Raw genomic sequence first — 18,414 nt, 5'->3', positions numbered from 1 at the left:
CCTCTAGGAAAAAAAAACAGCTGGGTGACTACAAAAAGGTCGATTAGCTGGAATACTATAACCGTGGAGGAGTTATTTGATTATGCAGTAATGTGTTTTTAAAACATAATTTTTGTCTATATATTTTTTTCGATAATTGTATTTTCTGCCGGCCGGTGGTACTATATACTGTATTTATTGTTTTTTTATATATAAATAAATTATATTTTGATACTTGAATTGTAGTCATTAAAGCGCCGCTTACACTGTTTTTCTTTGTATATGAACTGTATGTTCTACTGTGACTTACTTTTTTAAATTCGAGAAATCTGACAATTATTGTGCTTAGTAAATTTCTAAAATAGGATTCCCGGCAGATTTTGCCTCCTTAATAGCCATTAGATTTTAGTAAATATTGTCCATGCTCTCAGGCAGTAATGCTAAACACTATGTAACCATGTTTTAGTGACAATTTAATGGCAGATGTGAAGTGGGGATCAGAGATCATGTGGAAGGCTGATTTTGTTTTTATTGCTGAAACACTTCAAGGGTTTTAGTTGGCCAATTACTGGTCTACAGCAGGGTTGCCGACTTTAATATTCTCCTCTCCGGGAAAAGCCCCGCCCCCATGACGGTAAACAGGTGAATTTGCTTATCTCCGTGGAGGGGGGGGGCTAAAATGACGCAATTTTGCCATTTTAGCTCAGCCCTCTCCTCTGAGACCAGCGGATTGCGGCATTTAAATGCCGCGATCGGGGGCGCAGCGGGGGTCCCCCCTGAATCCGGGAGGGTTGCCCACCCTTCCGGCGATTTTCGGGAGACTCCTGGCCATTCCGGGAGGGTAGGCAACCCTGGTCTACAGTGACTTACAATTCCTGTCTCCATTATAGTCATATTCACCAACACCCATCTGTGACAATGGACCTCATTGGAACTGGGACTCTGATTCTGGTTCTCTGTGTCACCTGCCTCATATTCCTCTTCATGTATATTGAGAACAATGGAAGTGGAAGGACATGCCACCTGGACCTACTCCGCTTCCTCTCCTGGGGAACATCCTACAGCTGAACATGAAAGAACTGCCAAAGTCTTTTGTAAAGGTGAGAATTGGATATTCTACAGTATATTCCAAGACAATTTAGTATGAACCTAAGGACATAAGGGCATTTACTGTGGCAGAAACAATCCCAGAACCTTTCAGTGTAAAATAAAAAATAAGCAGTTTGACAAATAATGATGTAAATGATTTCATTTAGTGAACGCCTACCGTACTGTAAATGCTGTATTATTCTGCATTTACTCTATATATTTGCTTCTGTATGGTAGAAAAAATATGCATGAGATAATGTTAAAAATAGTTCTAACCTTTGCTCAGCTGTAGCCGGCACAGAGCCCCCCCTGCTCCCTCTACCTTATCGCCGCACAGACGCTGTCCCCAGCAGCGGGGGACACAGATGTGTCCCCCGCAGCGTCCCCAGCCCCCCTGCTCCCACCAGCTCTCACCTCTTAGCCCCCCCCCCCCCCCCCACCCCCACCCCCCCTGCTCCCCGGGTTTTTTACATGTGATAAATCGAGACGATTTATCACATGTAAAAAATGGCACATCAAGTGCCAATCTAATCAAGCTCCCCCGGGGAGCAGCCGGGGAAGCTCAGGGGGAAGTCGGGGGCGACTTGTCCTAAGGACAAGTCGCCCTAGTGTATGGGGGCCTTAAGGCTGCATTTGTTACGATTAAGTGTAAATATGTCTCGCTGAGCAGATAAAGCGGACACAATGCTTTCCTATGATCTTGTTACAAATTAACTTTGACATACTACTAGCAATATAGGACATTTTGCCTCTTGCACATTACTCTACTGCCATCTGCTGTCTTAGGGCCTGAGAGATTTGCACAAACCCGATGGTTTACCCACATCTTTGATGTTAAGTGATCTGCATACAATGGGGCAGATGTATTAAGCCTGGCAAAGAGATAAACTGGAGATAAAGTGGAAGGAGATAACGCAGCAGCCAATCAACTCCCAACTGTCATATTTCAAACACAGCTGATTGGCTGGTGCGTTATCTCCTTCCACTTTATCTCTAGTTTATCTCTTCGCCAGTCTTAATACATCTGCCCCAGTATGTGCAGGATCTGTACTGTATACGTGCAGATCTGATTCTGGGTATGGGTCATTGGATCAACCAAATTAAGGTCGACATGCATTGGGTCAACCACAGAAGGTCGACAGGGTCAAAAGGTTGACAATGGGAAGGTGGACATGAGTTTTTTTACTTTGGTCCCAATTGTCAACATGGTCGACATGGACACAATATCGGTGCCCTGTGTAGGGCATGGCGCCTGGCTACACTCTGCATACTATTCTGTTTTCCCTCCATGCCCTAGTGCAGTGGTCGCCAACCCGTCGCTCGCGAGCTACCAGTAGCTCGCGGCAGTGATCGGGGTAGCTCGATCACTGTCACCGCCCGCCCTCCATTATCCGCCGCCGTCTGCCCCTGCTTCAATTTTTTCCTGAGGGGAGGAGAGAGCATTGCGCTTCTCTCCTACCCTTCCCTGTGCGTCCCAGGTCCCTGTGACTGCGGCGTCCGCCAACCAGAGCTCGCGGGCCGGCAGCCAATCAGCAGCCGGCCCGCGAGCTTTGAATGGCAGACGGCGCAGTAACAAGGAAGTGAGGGGAAGGAGAGATGCGTGCTGTGCTGTGCTGTGCTCTTCTCCCCTGAAAGGGAAGCAGCACGCCGACACAGGAGGACACCGCTGGACAGAGACAGTGCCAGCAGCACCACAGGGGGCACCGGATGGCCGAATAGTTCTCTCCTTGGCGGCAGCAGCAACAATGGTAAGTGTGCTGCTGGGGAGCACATGACACTGTGGGGGCATATTTGGAACTGTGGGGCATACTTATTGGCACTGTGGGGGCATATTTATTGGCACTGTGGGGGCATACTTATTGGCACTGTGGGGGCTTATTTATTGGCACTGTGGGGGCTTATTTATTGGCACTGTGGGGGCATACTTGTTGGCACTGTGGGGGCATACTTGTTGGCACTGTGGGGGCATTCTTGTTGGCACTGTGGGGGCATACTTGTTGGCACTGTGGGGGCATACTTGTTGGCACTGTGGGGGCATACTTATTGGCACTGTGGGGGCATACTTGTTGGCACTGTGGGGGCATACTTGCTGGCACTGTGGGGCATTGTTGGCACTGTTGGGGCATACTTGCTGGCACTGTGGGGGCATAACCGGCACTGTGGGGGCATTGTTGGCACCATGGGGTCATACCTGGCAATGTGAGGGTATTCCTGTTTCTGGCACTGTGGGGGCATACCTACTTCTGGCACTATTGGGGGCATATGTGTATCACACCCCCATTTTCCATGGCCGCACCCCATGTGGCTACAGCTCTTAGAGAGCTGACTATGCCCCCATAGCGGAAAAAATGGGGGATGTAGCCTCGCAGGAGTTCCACGGTAGTAGCTGAACCTTCTAATTGTCCAGTGTTGGGAGGTATGTTTTGGGGCATTGCAGTGTGTGGCATAATGTGTCAGGGGCATTACAGTTTGTGGCATTATGTGTAAAGGGCATTTTTGGGGATATTATGCAGATTTTTAATTTTTTTTTACTTTAGTAGCTCTTCGGGCGGTTTATTTTGTCGCGAGTAGCTCCCGACCCAAAAAAGGTTGGAGACCACTGCCCTAGTGGATGGTAGGGCATGAAATACCGCCTGTCGGCTCAAAATCATGGTAAAAACGCATGTCGACCTTTTGAAAGTCGACCTTCCCATTGTCAACCTAATGCTTGTGTTGACTTTTTGACCCTGTAGACCTATGTCATGTCGACCTTTTTCGTGTGTCAACCCAAGCTCTGTTGACCTTAATAGTGTCTACCTAATGACCGTATACCATTTCTGCAATGGTGGTTGCAGTTCCCCATAAGCCATTTGGACATTGGAGCAATGAGCAGTGTTATAGAAAATGGTGGCAAGTTGGTCCCATTTTCTGAAAATGTGGGGGCCAGTAGCTGTGTCCATAGAAGCAGCTTCATTGGCCCCAGCAGCAGTGGCGAAGCTACGTTTTGCCCCCCCCCCCCCCCCCCGTCGCGGCCCCGCCAAGCACCCCTAACCCGCCGCCCATGCAAACCCCCCCTCAATCCCCCACAGTGACAGCCTTACCTATCGCGCTGGTCCCGGCGGCTCCGTTCTTCTGCTGAGGACCACCAGAAAATGGCCGCCCCCATACAGCAAACAGTTTCAGAGAACTGTGCGCTCTATGGGGGCGGTCATTTTGTGGTGGTCCTCAGCAGAAGAACGGAGCCGCCGGGACCAGCGCGATAGGTAAGTCTGCGGGGGATTGAGGGGGGGGTTAACTATAGCACTGCAGCCCCCGGCGCCCCCACATGCACAGCGCCCCCCCGCGGTGGCGGGGGCTGCGGTGCTATAGTTACGCCGCTGCCCAGCAGCGGATAAACATAGGCAATCCTGAGCATTTGTGCCATGAGATTGGTGGGAAGTCCATATGGAGGGTCCGGGTGGAGATCCGGGTTTATGACTGGCCCCACTGCTCTGCAGTCTGCTGCATCTGCCAGGGCCGGCAACACAGATCTTGGGGCCCTGTACACTGATATTTAACAAAGGGGAGAAAAATCATTCAATGGTCTTGACTTTTATTGTTTTCAGCTGATCGCCAAATAAGGAGCGGGCGCTGACGTCATATGACATTAGCCACCACCCCGAGCTGGCAATGCCAAGCCTGTGTTCCTAGGGAAATACCCAGATTATGATATTTGTATGTTGGTCTCGCCATAGCTCGCCAAGATCCATGGAGATGTTTTTACTGTTCATCTTGGACCAAGGCGAGCGGTGATTTTGCATGGATACGATACCGTAAAGGAGGCTTTGGTGGACAATGCCAATGTTTTTAGCAACAGGGCAAAAGTTCCTTCAGCAGAATTGTTTTTTAAAGACTATGGTAGGTAGTACTTACCTCCTGGTGTCTCACTAAGAGGTCATAAGTGTTTATCAAAGTATAAAGAGAATTCGAATTTCCTGTCCATTCTGAACCATTAAATTGTGTATTTGTCTCTAAAGGAGTTATTCTTAGTAATGGGGAGCGATGGAAACAGCTGCGTCGCTTCTCTCTCACCACCCTGCGAAATTTTGGTATGGGGAAGAGAAGTATTGAAGAACGTATCCAGGAGGAGTGTCAGTATCTTAGAGATGAGTTCAAAAAAACATCAGGTTGGTTTAAAATTAAACAGGGAGAAGTCCCAGACTGTGCACCATATGTAATAAAAGGGGCTACACACAAAAAGAAAACAATGCGGGTGCACTATTCAAACATCTATCTAATGTAGGGTACACACCAGAACGATTTGGCCTCAATTCCCCCAATTTCAATCCAATTCCGACCGATTGTATGTTGATTGTAGGTAAATTGGGCATGTTTTGGCATGTTTAGCTCTGATTCCTATCTGATGCGCGTCCCCATTATTCGTTTGGTCGTTTTACAGATCATACCTGCTGCAGGTCGGATCTGTAAAACATCCATTCATCTGGATCCAGATCCAGATCGGATTGGATGCAGATCGTTAGCAGATCATATGCAGATCATGTTCTACAACAGATTGTGCGACCATCACACGATCTTATCACGATCAGGATGGTTCTGGTGTGTACCTACAGTAGCATTACACTCTTTAACACTTCACTTACTCCGCTAGTGTGATGCCTTGTGGTGGTTTTGCCGGGTTGGTTTTGGGGGTGTCCCCTGCTCCAGATTTGAACCCTTAGAATCTTGAGGTGCCCATACACGGTACAATTATTGTATACAATATTGTATACAATATCTCATCTCAACGCATATCGGTTTTGCGATGAGATCAGATGAGATGAGATCTAGTACAAAAAGTATGTGCTGCACATACTTTTTGTACTAGATCTCATCTCATCTTATCTCAAAACTGAGATGCGATGAGATGCGATGAGATGCAATATTCTATACAATATTGTATACAATAATTGTAATGTGTATGGGCCCCTTAAGGAACTTACCCGATGAGGTTACCTAAACCTAGTGGGTAAGCCCAAATCTCTAATTATTGAAAAATGTATGGCAATTCTAATTAGTAATGTTTCAATAGTGCCACCTGTATCTTCTTTCTTTATTTGTGTTGTTTAACCCTTTACATGTAAAGTGAATTTGTCAAAATAGGTGTGTAAATTGCCAAGTAAACATTTTTATTCGTCATAATGACCTGTAATGTTTACCTTGTATAGGAAATATAATAATTTTTTACACAACATTTTTTATTTTAATTTATTTGAACAAATGTGAGCAACGCTTGCATTTTTAGCGGTTATTTTACAGAGACGTTGGCACTCAAAGAGTACATTCACAGTCGTTCACACCTGGGGAAATTCATTGCCAATCACTCACAACAATGCCCTGTACACACAGATGGATTTGGTCTATTTTGATATACTGTAGGATCAGGATTGGCTGAATCCTAGAATGTAGGGCAAAAATCACCAGGATGTAAATTCTGGAATTTGAGCCTCTACTTTTCTTTTTATTTTGGGATAAAAATGTGCATTTTCCCTTTTCCTACGGTGCAGTGCTAAACACCAGCAGCACTCGGCCCAGGTGTTGTCCGGCAACCAGGTTGTGTGACTGCGCAGCGTGATGCTAGAGGTCATGCTGCGCAGCTGCACACCTACCTGCCCCCTCTACCAGCTTAAGAACAGCTTCACACCAGTTCCGGTGCAGCTTGCCATTTAAAGGCCAATACCGGTTATCCCTGGAATGCCGGGAATGAGAATTATCAATCCCAAATCATGGGATTGAAGAAAATGGCCCAGAATTGGCCTCCTTATACATAAATCAGTTTAATGTACAGGCGGCATCCCGGGATTTTAGGCCAAAATCAGCGGGATTTCCATCCCGGGATTGGACACTCCAATCCCGTAATTACGGGATTGTGCGGCAGCCACAGCACATGCTGGACAGCGCTCACTCATCATCCTCAGACACTGCCCGGCAGAGCGGCTATATGCGGCGCAGGGGGACAGGTGATCTCAGACGCTGCCCGGCAGAGTGGCGCAGGGGGTCAGGAGATCGCAGACGCTGCCCGGCAGAGTGGCGCAGGGGGTCAGGAGATCGCAGACGCTGCCCGGCAGAGTGGCGCAGGGGGTGAGGAGATCGCTGACGCTGCCCGGCAGAGCGGCGCGGGGGGACAGGACTCAGAGATGTCAGACGCCAAGGGGCAATACATGCTCGTGGTAACTGGGGGACAGCCGCCGACGGGCAGAAGTGACAGCCATTGAGCGCGAGGTTATTTCACACCAGAAAATGCATTCTCGAGTTGGCCCCTTTTACACCAGCCTAGTCCCTGCATTTTCTGGTGTGAGAGAAAACCACCCATATTGAACTTTTGAGTGGACTTTAAATAATTTTGGTCCCATGAAACTGGGCCGTTTGGTTCCATAGTAATCTGCCCTCAAAGAACACGAACAGCCATGAAATTACATAAAAAAAAAAAAATAGGTTTACCCGCAATATCTCAGGAACCATTTGACCCATATGGACCAACCTGATATAGGTCGACATGGGCAAGATCGACAGTCAAAAGGTCGACATGGGGTTTTTCAGTTTTTTGAGCCGACGTGTGCTGACAGGTGGTATTTCATGGTCTACCATCCACCAGGGTGGGGTGGGAGAATACAATAGTGTGCCAAGCGTAGCGAGGCACTGTGCCCAAAGCAAGGTCCCTGTCGACTGTGTCGACATTCGGGTAAAAAAACAGTGAAAAACCCCATTTCAACCTTTTGACTGTCGACCTTGCTCAAGTCGACCCAATGCTTGTGTCGACCCAATGTCATGTCGACCTTGACCCATGTTGACCTTTCTGCATGTCGACCTAATGGTATTGACCCAATGCATGCCGACCTAATGCTTGGTGACCTAATGATCCATACCCTTCTTTCTAATGTATTGTAAGATATCATTCTCACTAAGAAAATGGAAGGAAATATCCATAAAATGGCTGCCTCCTCTACTTATAATTAGCAGATTTAGGGCCAGAGGTACTAAGCTTGAAAGTGATAAAATGGAAAGTGATAAACCACCAGCCAATCAGCAGCTAATTGCCATGTTACAGGCAGGGTTTGAAAAATAAGTTAGAAGCTGATTGGCTGGGGGCTTATCCCTCTCCAATTTAGCATTTTTCAATGTTTAGTACATCGGGCTCTCAATCCTTCCATCAATCCAAAATGTATCTACTGGTGGTCTGATATATTATTTCATTTCTATTTGCAGGAGAAGGAAAATACTAATACGGAGTTCCACTTTGAAAACTTATTTGTTACCGTGATGAACATTTTCTTTGCCGGAACAGAAACTACAAGCATAACTGTAATATAGTATAGTTTGAGGATGTTGCTCAAGTACCCAGAAATTCTAGGTAGCTATAATCAGACACATGAAGGTAAATTCACGAAGGTCGGCAGTAAAGGGCCGGATTAAAGCAGGGTCAAAAGGGGTCAGTACCCCTGGGCGTCCCTCTAGCTAGGCCCCCTGTGGTTGCCATGTATTATTTTTTTTTAAGCTGAAGGTTTTGTGCATGGGAGTGGGGTAGTGCTGCAGCTTTACCTATCTGCCATTGTGACAATGATTAATGGTAATGAGCATGGGGTCCCAAGGCACACTGACTGCACAAGTGTGAAGTGCATTACTGGCAGTTGACTAGGTCCCATGACACTTTGTACAAGAGGGCGGAGGCTGAGAGGTTTGTGCTGAGCTCTGATTGGGTGAGCTCATTACATGCTTCTCAGGCCCATGGAGGACAGCAGCAGCAGCCTATTCATGGGAGGGTTTTTAATCAGAGGCAGCACTGGGACTGTGAGGTCTCCTACAGTCCTACAGAGTAAGGTGCAGAGGGACAAACACAGGCTTTTCATGTGGTGTATACAGTATATATATATATATATATATATATATATATATACGATATATATATATATATATATATATATATATATATACGGTATATATATATATATATATATATATATATATATTTATAATTGGAGAAGGGAGGTGCGCTGTTTTTTTAGGTTTCAAAGTCTTTCTAAAAAACCACTACACCTGAGTGTTAGGGTCTAATCACAGTTCACAGTCCTTTCTCCGGGTCTGTAAAGGGGCACTAGATTCTCATTTAGAACCGCAGCTTCCAGCTCATGGGGAATCCCTGGATCCAAAGGGATTAAAACAATCTGCAGAAAAGGTACAGAGGGAAGCGCTTCTTAGTGCAACAACGTTTTTTATTTTAAAAGGCAGACCGCCAATTGATAAAAGATTCAATAAAATACATATGCTCGTGCCCCACTATTCATCAGTGTGGGCTTGAGTACCACATGATATGTATAACAACCAAAAACACGTCACCGTCGGAGTACACAGCTGGGGAACCGCGCTGGTCAAGATACACCGGATGGATGATTTTTACCAGGATCTTTTCAACGGCAGCAGCTCTCCCTCTCCCGATCAGTGTCAGTGCTGGGTGTAGGTTCTTGCGTCAGGTGAGGCACGCCCAAACGCGTTTCGTCGTCATGGACTTCGTCAGTGGGCCCACTGGCGGCGGTACGCGTCCTCCAACCTTTTCATACCCCCACTATCCACGTCGGCGTGGAGTTGAGAATAGAAAGTGTGGCGAGCGCAGCGAGCCACCGAGCCTGAAGCGTGTCGAGGGGACGCGGATACCTTCACAGGTATCGGAGTCCCCTCGCGGGCTTCACAGGTATCCGCGTCCCGCTGCGCTCGCCACGCTTCGGGCTCGGTGGCTCACTGCCCTCGCCACACTTTCTATTCTCAACTCCACGACCGACGTGGATAGTGGGGGTATGAAAAGGTCGGAGGATGTGTACCGCCGCCCCTCGCGGGCTCGCTGCGCTCGCCACGCTTCGGGTTCACATTTATAGTGGGGGGGTGGCGTGGGGGTGCATTTCACATTGTAAGCACCCATTAGGATGCTTATACAATGTTTAATCGCGTCGCATCGCATTGTATGGCATTGTAAATTGTAAATTATACAATTTTAAAATTGTATGACATTGTACAGCATTGCGCGATATCGCGTCGCATCGCATACCATCGTATGCTTTATGGTATGCGATGCGATGGGCGCCGCCAAAATACACAAGTACCGTATTTTTTTTTTTTAAACATGGGCCATAATTCTGGTTGGCTGAATACCTGCCCCCCCCCCCCCCCCCCCATTGAATGATTCTTCCTGCCCTCAACTGCCTTTCATATGCGAGCGCTACGACGAAGATGAGGCAGGCGGCTGTGATGTCAGCCACCCACCCCGGCAGGCACCAGCCCGCCTGCGTACCCATGGAAATGGCCAACATTTTCATGGAGATGCCAATAAAACGCTGGGCATTCCAATGGTCCAGCGTCATCGCCGCTCCTGGTCCTCTCAATGAATGGCCCGGCCTGGCGCGTGTGTAACTCACTGATGCCAATGGTTGCTAAGGTCTGCACATGTACAAATACACGCTTGCTCTTGGGCAGACACCTAAATATCTGAACAGTGAATCAGGGCCATTGTTCTTTTCCTAAAGACACATTCATTAACTTGTAACTTTTTTCTCTAATTTACTGTCATTTGTGCTGAAGGTGGTACATGTGTAAAATGTAAATACTAAAAGGTCCTCATCTAGTAAAAGGCCAGTCTGTGACTTGGAAATATATCAAGAGGTTAAGCGAAAACTCCTTTTTGAATTATGTTTACAGCTATGAGAAATAGATATTCCTGTAGATACTGTATCATTTCTCTTGTCCAGTAAGATATAAACACACATAAGGACAACTAAACAAATCTCTTATATATTTAGCCAGATCGGTCACTCATCCCCTTTGTGTATAACACTGGGTGGGGTTACAAGAGTGATTGACAGAGTTATACAGCGTTATACACAACCCCCCCCCCCCCCCCAGGGATAGACCAGCCTTATACACACCACCACCCCCTTGGAAAACACCGCCCCCTGCCCAGCCAGGGCTACAGCACACGCCCACCATCCACCATTATACACCACACTCCACAGCCAACAGGTGAGCGGCGAGTCTGCCCGCAAACACCCCCCCCTGCGCACGCGTGAGCGGGTCTGCCTGCCCCCCCCCCCCCATGCGGGTCTGCCCGCACCTCCCCCCCGAACGGGTCTTCCTGCACCCCCAACCCCTGCGAACAGTGGGTCTGCACGCATACCACCCCACCCCCTGGATCAGCAGGTTTGCCCGCAACCCCCCCCCCTCAGCGGGTCTTCACGCCCCCCCGGAGCAGCAGGTCTGCCCTCACCCCCAGGAGCAGTGGGTCTGTTCGCACACACACCCCCAGATCGCCCCCCTCCCCCGCGAGCAGCGGGTGCTCTCTGACCATTGAGGCAGTTTTAGGTAGCAGCCAGAGAGCAGGAACCTAGTGCTGGGAGGAGAAATGTGAGGAACGCATGGAGCTGTTGATAGCTGTGGACTGTGACTAAGAATGCATTCTGCACAAAGTGCTGACTTGTGATGCAACTGTTTGTGCAGACTCCCTGCCTCCTGATTCAATCTTGGCAGGGTTGGCCCACAGCAGCAGTGCTAACAGGAAGTGGCTATCTGTTCCGGCAGCAAGTCCCCTGAAGACAGAGGACAGAATGAATGGAGTGAGAGGCATGGCTTACCTGACCAAGGGCAGTGTAGGCCTTTATAATCATGGTGCCCATGGGCAACTGCCCATTATGCCCAATGGAAGAGATGGCCCTGTTGAAGCTGCCAAGTAATATATATATATATGTATAATATATATATATATATATATATATATATATATATATATATATATATATATATATATATATATATATATATATATATATATATAGTATCACTCTGTCTATGCAGTCTGCCTGTTGTGCTACCACCAGGCAGACTCATCAAAACTTAGAAGGCTTTTCTGGAGTGGACAATAGGGACCATAGTGCTAGTGCTTTCTATAGATGTAAGTGGTATAGTGAAAAACAGGTGATAAGATCAGCTAAATATAGAATAAACCCTTTGGAAAGTATTGAAAAGGTTACCATGCTTCTATAATGAAGCCCAAAGCCTAAAAGTAAATATACATTTACACTGGTGGTGGCCAAACTAGTCCTCGAGATCTACCAACAGTCCATGTTTTCCAGGCCACCTGTGGATCTGTAGAATATGTTGGTTAGGAATGAATGCAGCAGGTTTCACAATGTGACCATCAGGAATGTCTACAACTGTGCACCAGCTACGTGGTCTGGAAAACATGAACTGTTGGTAGATCTTGAGGACTGGTTTGGCCAGCTTTAGTTTACACAAGTATTCATCTTTCCTCAGCCAAAGTTCAGGAAGAAATTGACCAGGTGATTGGACAGGATCGCTCTCCCTCTATAGAGGATCGGGACAAAATGCCATATACAGATGCTGTCATCCATGAGATACAGAGAGTTGCAGATATCGCGCCTCTGGGTGTACCCCATGCAGTATCTGAGACCACCATCTTCAGAGGCTACACCATTCCCAAGGTCAGTGGAAATGTTTATTATTACTATATTAGTTTTATGCATAATTTATCATATCTGCTTCCCGGTGTACTAATGTGTGGTATTAAACTCATGATCCAAATTCAACATTTCAACCCTGAAGTGTCTTTGTCAAGACAGACAACCTACCTACACACTGAACTATTATGCTGTTGTTGCCTGTCTTGACAAAGACACTTCAGGGGAAATTTACTAAAGGAAATTTGTAAAAAAATAGGTGTATTTGTATCCATAAATACACTTATTTTTGACATTTACTATCCCGAAAATACGTCATTTCGTAGTCGTATTGTGCTATCAATACGAATACGAATTGCCGTATTTTCGGGATAGTAAATGCCAAAAATAAGTGTATTTCTGGATACAAATACACCTATTTTTCTCTCGCGCTGCCCCCCTGCACTGGAACAACCTCCCGCCACCCATCAGGCTATCTGATTCCCTTACCTCCTTCAAGCGCTCCCTCAAAACCCACTTTTTTCGACTAGCCTATCCCTACTCCTAACCTCTTTTGATCCTCCTATCCTGCCTCCGTTCCCCTCCGTTCCTACTTATCCTATTGTATTTCGTTCGTCCACCCACCTCCTTTTAGTATGTTAACTCTTATGAGCAGGGCCCTCCTTCCTCACGTACTCACCCTACCTCTTTACCTCACCTGTGCTCCTGTCCTGTTCTTCCCTTCCTCTACTTCATCTTCAGTCTCCTCGACAATTTTGACACCTACTTCTGAACTGATGCTGATTTTAGTTCTACCAGCTATACCACTATTTATACTGTATTTTTCAACACACCCTGTACGTTACCTTGTAATTTGTTTTTTTGTTTGCTATGTACGGCGCTGCGGACACTTTGCAGCGCCTTATAATTAAACGTACTACTACTACTACTATTTTTTTACAAATTTCCTTTAGTAAATTTCCCCCTTCATCAACTAAAGCTGTGTTTGCTGAATGTTGAGGTATAATTATGATATACTTTCCAACTGTATATGCTTGAATGTATATTACCAATCCTTATGATGTAATGGCTGATGTGATTTTTTGGAAGTGATGGCAGAACTCCCACATTTGTAAAGCGTGTCTCCCACAAGTTCCTTGGTGAGATTTTTTATAGAGCTTTCAAAAGTCCTGGAAATTGGTCGGTCCCACCTGTAAGCTGGTTAATTAGGAACAAGTGCAATATACGTCCCATATGCAAAGTTTAGTTGTGGAGATGGATGATGGAACTCACAGGGTTAATCAGCCAAGGAATGGTGAATGCAAACTGTTGGAGTTAGGAAAATAAAGGCTCAAGACTCAAGGCTCAACGTTTCCCCGGATGCTATACTCCGGCTTCCTCAGGAGCAAATGTCCATAGCATTATATTTTCACTCTTTGTAAAAGTACCTTGGTGAGTGTGCAGTCTACCAATAAATGCTCAGTTGTGTGAACATCAGCATAGCATACAAATATGAATCAGGCCCAAGGTCCTCTCGGAATGTTTTGGATGGGCTGCACTTTTTTATAGGGCCTCTTGGGACTCACAGGGAAATACGCACCTGGTGCAGGATTACTGTGCAATATAACTAACTTCATACCAGGATTGCTTGTTTTATGGAGGCATGTCCCACATACAGATGTTCCATAATAATTTTACCCTTGACTATTCACAATCACAGGTCATTTGGGGTTGATTCAGATTCGGCCCCATCGCCAATGTTTGGCTCTGCGCATGGGCATTGTAACCAATGCACATGTGCAGGCTGGGGCTGTGAGTAACTTTGGTTAAGTTTCTCATCACAGAGGCAGTCGCAGCCTGAGTCAAAGGCAGGAGTGCTCCTGGGTGGAAGCCCAGCATTCCATGAGCTTTCCCACAAAAATTGTGGGCGTGGCTATAGAAACGCTTGGTGAAGCCCAGTGAATGCAGCTGTTCCCCTGCCTGCTCGGGTATATCTATGCAGCCGCTGCCTGACTTCTGGTTCACATGTTGGCTGCGAGTACTGAGAACAGTAAGATAAATCATTTGATAGTAAGTAACCATCGAATGCAGGGGCGTAAGTTCCTACTGTTAGGAACCATGATTAATGGTTCAGTTCTGTTTTGTATTCTGTTCAGTTTGTGTTTGTCATTGGACTCTCTGGTGGCCTCCAGTGGTAGGTCTGTGCCATTGCAGCTCAATATTCTGTGAGTTTAATTTATTCACAAGTCTGCGACGTAACAAGCTCATTATTACAGCTTGGGAGCTGTCTGGATCTCTCTCAGCTGATTAATCACTTGAGCCCTTCATAGCGGATTCTCTCTAGCTCTGCCCTGCCAGTGATAGCTTCAGTTCCTGAGTCCTAGCTTCCTGTTCCTTTCGCAGGTAGCTGAAAGTTCCTGTTTCCTGCTGGCCTCTGTTAGGTTACTGCTCTGGTAGGAACTCATAGTTCCTAGTTCCCAGTGCTGTATGCAAGTCTGTTTTGTCTGAGCTCCTATTCACTAGGGGAGTTCTTGCTAGCCTTGTTTTAGCCTTGTTGGTATCCTGCACTCAGCCTTCCTGGCCTGTGACAGTTCCAGCCTGCATACTTTCAGTAGTAGAATCCTGTCTGTCTGCCCCAGCCTGTCCCAGCCTGCTCCTTACCATCCTGAGCTGCTGGATGTTCCACGGTCCTGCTGTGCCTGTTCCAGGTCATGTAAGTGCTCCAGTGGATCCTGGTTTTGTTCCTTGTTTATTTATCAAGTTCTGGTAAGCTGCCATATTCCTTCTCTGAACCAGTGCCTGTCAGTGCCAGGGAATACTTCCCTGTGGTGGTTTTCTGTCTCTTCAGCTGGTTCCTTGTCTTGTGAATACCACTGCTAGGGGCCTGGTTTATTTCATTATTTCTTGTTGCTCTGCTGAGCATATTGTTATTTACCCACCCTCTGCTTGGTTTGCAAGGGAGTCCTTTCAGCAGTTCGCCGTATCCTTATTCTGTGTTCAGTGTTCCGTGCATATTGTCCGTGGTGTGCTTTTCGTGTTGTATATTTTTCTTGTGTATGCAATGCGGTCGCTGGTTATTGGCGACTAGGTCGCTGGTGCTATTAGCTGCATTAGTTAGTTTCGGCAAGTTGCCTTTTTCTTTAATTTTCAGTAAGGCTTCCTTAGCTAGATTACCTTTTGACTGTTCCCTTAGGTGGTCCCAGGTTCTTTGTCCTATCATAACACCCGCTGCATCGGAGCTAGGACGGGCTTAACTCGCCCTTTCAAACATGGTGGCTATAGGCAAAAGCTAGTATCTGCAGGAACCGGTCACCTTACTTTGGGGGTCAACAGAGTCAGCGCGGGGTCCCGCCGTGGCTGTCCTAAACAGCAGTCCCAGCTGCGGGTTCACACCCGAAACCTAACGACTACCAGGTGCCCGGAGGCGACATAGATTTTAGTGCCCCCCCCCCCCCCAACCCACACACAATATAATAATAATAATAATAATAATAATAATAATAATAATAATAATACATACTTTTTAAAATGTTTCCATGGCAGAAGTTCTGTCAGTCCGGGTCTGTCCAGAGTACAGTTGCTGTCCGGAGTCAGAGTTGGAGAAGGAAGCTACTCTGCTGCAGATACACTGCACCCATCCAGCACTACTGTTGGGTGCCCCATTAACCACCACTGTTAGCTGAGTCGGCCCCTGGGCATATGTCAGTACCCATCTGCAGTTATAGACAGGGCAGCCGAGAGGTTTGCCGGGCCCCGGTTAAATCGGGGCATGGTCTAATCACATGAGGCATGCCCACCTCCCGCAATTAGGTCATGCCCCCAAAATTATTACGGGGAGAGTGAAAAAAACATCTAAAGTAAAGGGGGGGGGTGTTATTATTCCCGCACCCCTTCAGCAGCAGCAGCACACACCTACAGCATGTGCTGACAGCAGGCTCAGCATGAGCTCTCACACTGGCGTAAATACTGTACCTGTGTGCTGCTGCTGCTACCGTCCGGGTGGGATGGAGGGGGAGGGGTTCGGACCAGGACCCCCACCGAGCCCCTCCAGCAAGCTCGGGCCCGGGTAATTAGTGCCTGCTCCCCCCCCCCTCTCGGCATTCCTGGCGCTGAATTGGGCCCTTTGTACGCACGCATGATCTCTAGGATTGCATGGTGAATATACTCACATGAATGAGTGGCGCCCAGACACAGCTAGTTATAATGGCAATGCATTTCAATGTGCGACTCATACGTGATAAGGATATTACAAGATAAAGCATGAGAATTATATTTTTAAGATTTTCTGTTTGTTTTATTGTATCTTTGCATTTATCTACTTTAAGGGCACCACCGTGTTTCCTCTTCTGACCTCTGTCTTGAAGGATCCAAAACATTTTCAAAACCCAGAGAAATTTGATCCAGGTCACTTTCTGGATGAGAACGGCAGGTTTAAGAAAAATGAAGCTTTCATGCCATTTTCCACAGGTATAAATAATATATACGTGGTGGGTTAAGATTGACATGAAAACTAAATTGCAAATCAACTATAAATAAACTTGTTTATTCTGTATACATTTTATGGCGGTATCCTATTTTCCCCGATGCTACTCCGGCCAATAAAATTAGGTGGACATCACGAGTAATGACGGATCGCTGTATCCATTTAGAGGAAATTTTTACTGGCCAAGAATGGACCCGCAATTGTATGAAAACACATGGGATTTAGGATAAATCCCAAATCCCATGAGTTATTGCAGGTCTGATAACAGTGGGTCTCAGGGAGAAGGGATTCCGGCATTGGGGCTAGCCCCTGTCCGAACATATTAGGAATGGTGAATCGCCCTGCTAATGGATATCTCCCTTAAGGTGCCCATAAGTACAAAACGCATCACATGTGTGATAATCGCACCGTGTACCTGTGGGGATGCGATGCGCGTCCCCGCAGGTACAATATTGTAAGTGCTTTATCTACAGGCAGTACTTTTTGTGCTTCATTGCATCGCATCAATAAAGGAGTACATGCGATGCGATGTCCATTAGAACCTATTAACTTTAAAAAAATAAAAATAAATTGGCTAAAATCGCATCGCACCCGCAAAGTACAGTACATCGCGTTGCATCCCCCTACAAGTGCCAAAATCGCACGGCACAAATAAAGTACAAAACGCACAGCACACATATTGGTGCGTGTATGGGCACCTTTAAACACAACTTTCAATAACAGTTGCAAAACCAGTAATGTTCTTGTGTTGTTTTCTTTACAGGGAGGAGGATCTGCCTTGGAGAAGGGATGGCGAAAATGGAGATCTTTATTTTCCTAACCTATATCTTGCAATATTTTAACCTGAAATCTGATGAGGACCCTTCAGATATTGACATTTCCCCTCTGCCCAACACCAACGGCGCTATCCCTCGCCTTTATGAAATACATTTGGTCCCACGCTAACAGCTCCGCAATAAGTTCAAATATCCCAAGTTTTTAAAATTGAAGTTCTAAAAACTCATTAGAAAAATTAGAAAGTTAATCATAAGACAATTCCTAAGCATCTACCTTACACAATTCTTCATTTGATGACTTTGTTTTTTGTAACGTTCCTGTCAGACACTAATATGTCCATAAAACGTACAAAAATTGAAGTGAAGATGATGATTTTTTTTCTTTCTGGTTATAAAATCCTATATACACTAAGCAGAATATAATTGTTGCACTGTTAATATCTTTTTATTACTTTTTGCACTTATTTTTTAGAGTACTAATTTTTGTTTGTTTTGAAATAAATATGGATTTTATTTGTCAGCATGTTTAAGTAAATTAATTTGTTTTAATTGTATTTCCTTCATACATGGGAATATAGATCCAGAATTTGGAAATAATTTTTGTTGTACCTGCGATTCCACCGTCAGTCATTTCTAA

At 46.2% G+C, this 18,414-nt stretch overlaps 1 pseudogene across 1 annotated transcript; it reads left to right on the top strand.

Annotated features, from left to right (window-relative positions):
- Nucleotides 1-870: 870 nt before the first annotated feature.
- LOC146036923 (cytochrome P450 2G1-like) lies at nucleotides 871-18,202 on the top strand (annotated as a pseudogene). The gene is made up of 7 exons (XR_014460973.1): nucleotides 871-1,079; nucleotides 4,782-4,944; nucleotides 5,064-5,323; nucleotides 8,155-8,434; nucleotides 12,376-12,563; nucleotides 16,844-16,985; nucleotides 17,765-18,202. The product of XR_014460973.1 is annotated as a cytochrome P450 2G1-like (transcript).
- The last annotated feature ends 212 nt before the right edge of the window (nucleotides 18,203-18,414 follow it).

This window comes from Crinia signifera, chromosome 9, assembly GCF_055691185.1.
Source record: "Crinia signifera chromosome 9, ASM5569118v1, whole genome shotgun sequence".
Lineage (NCBI taxonomy): Eukaryota > Metazoa > Chordata > Amphibia > Anura > Myobatrachidae > Crinia > Crinia signifera.
The sequence above is the reverse complement of the archived record's forward strand: the minus strand, read 5'-3'. Positions and strand labels throughout refer to the sequence as shown.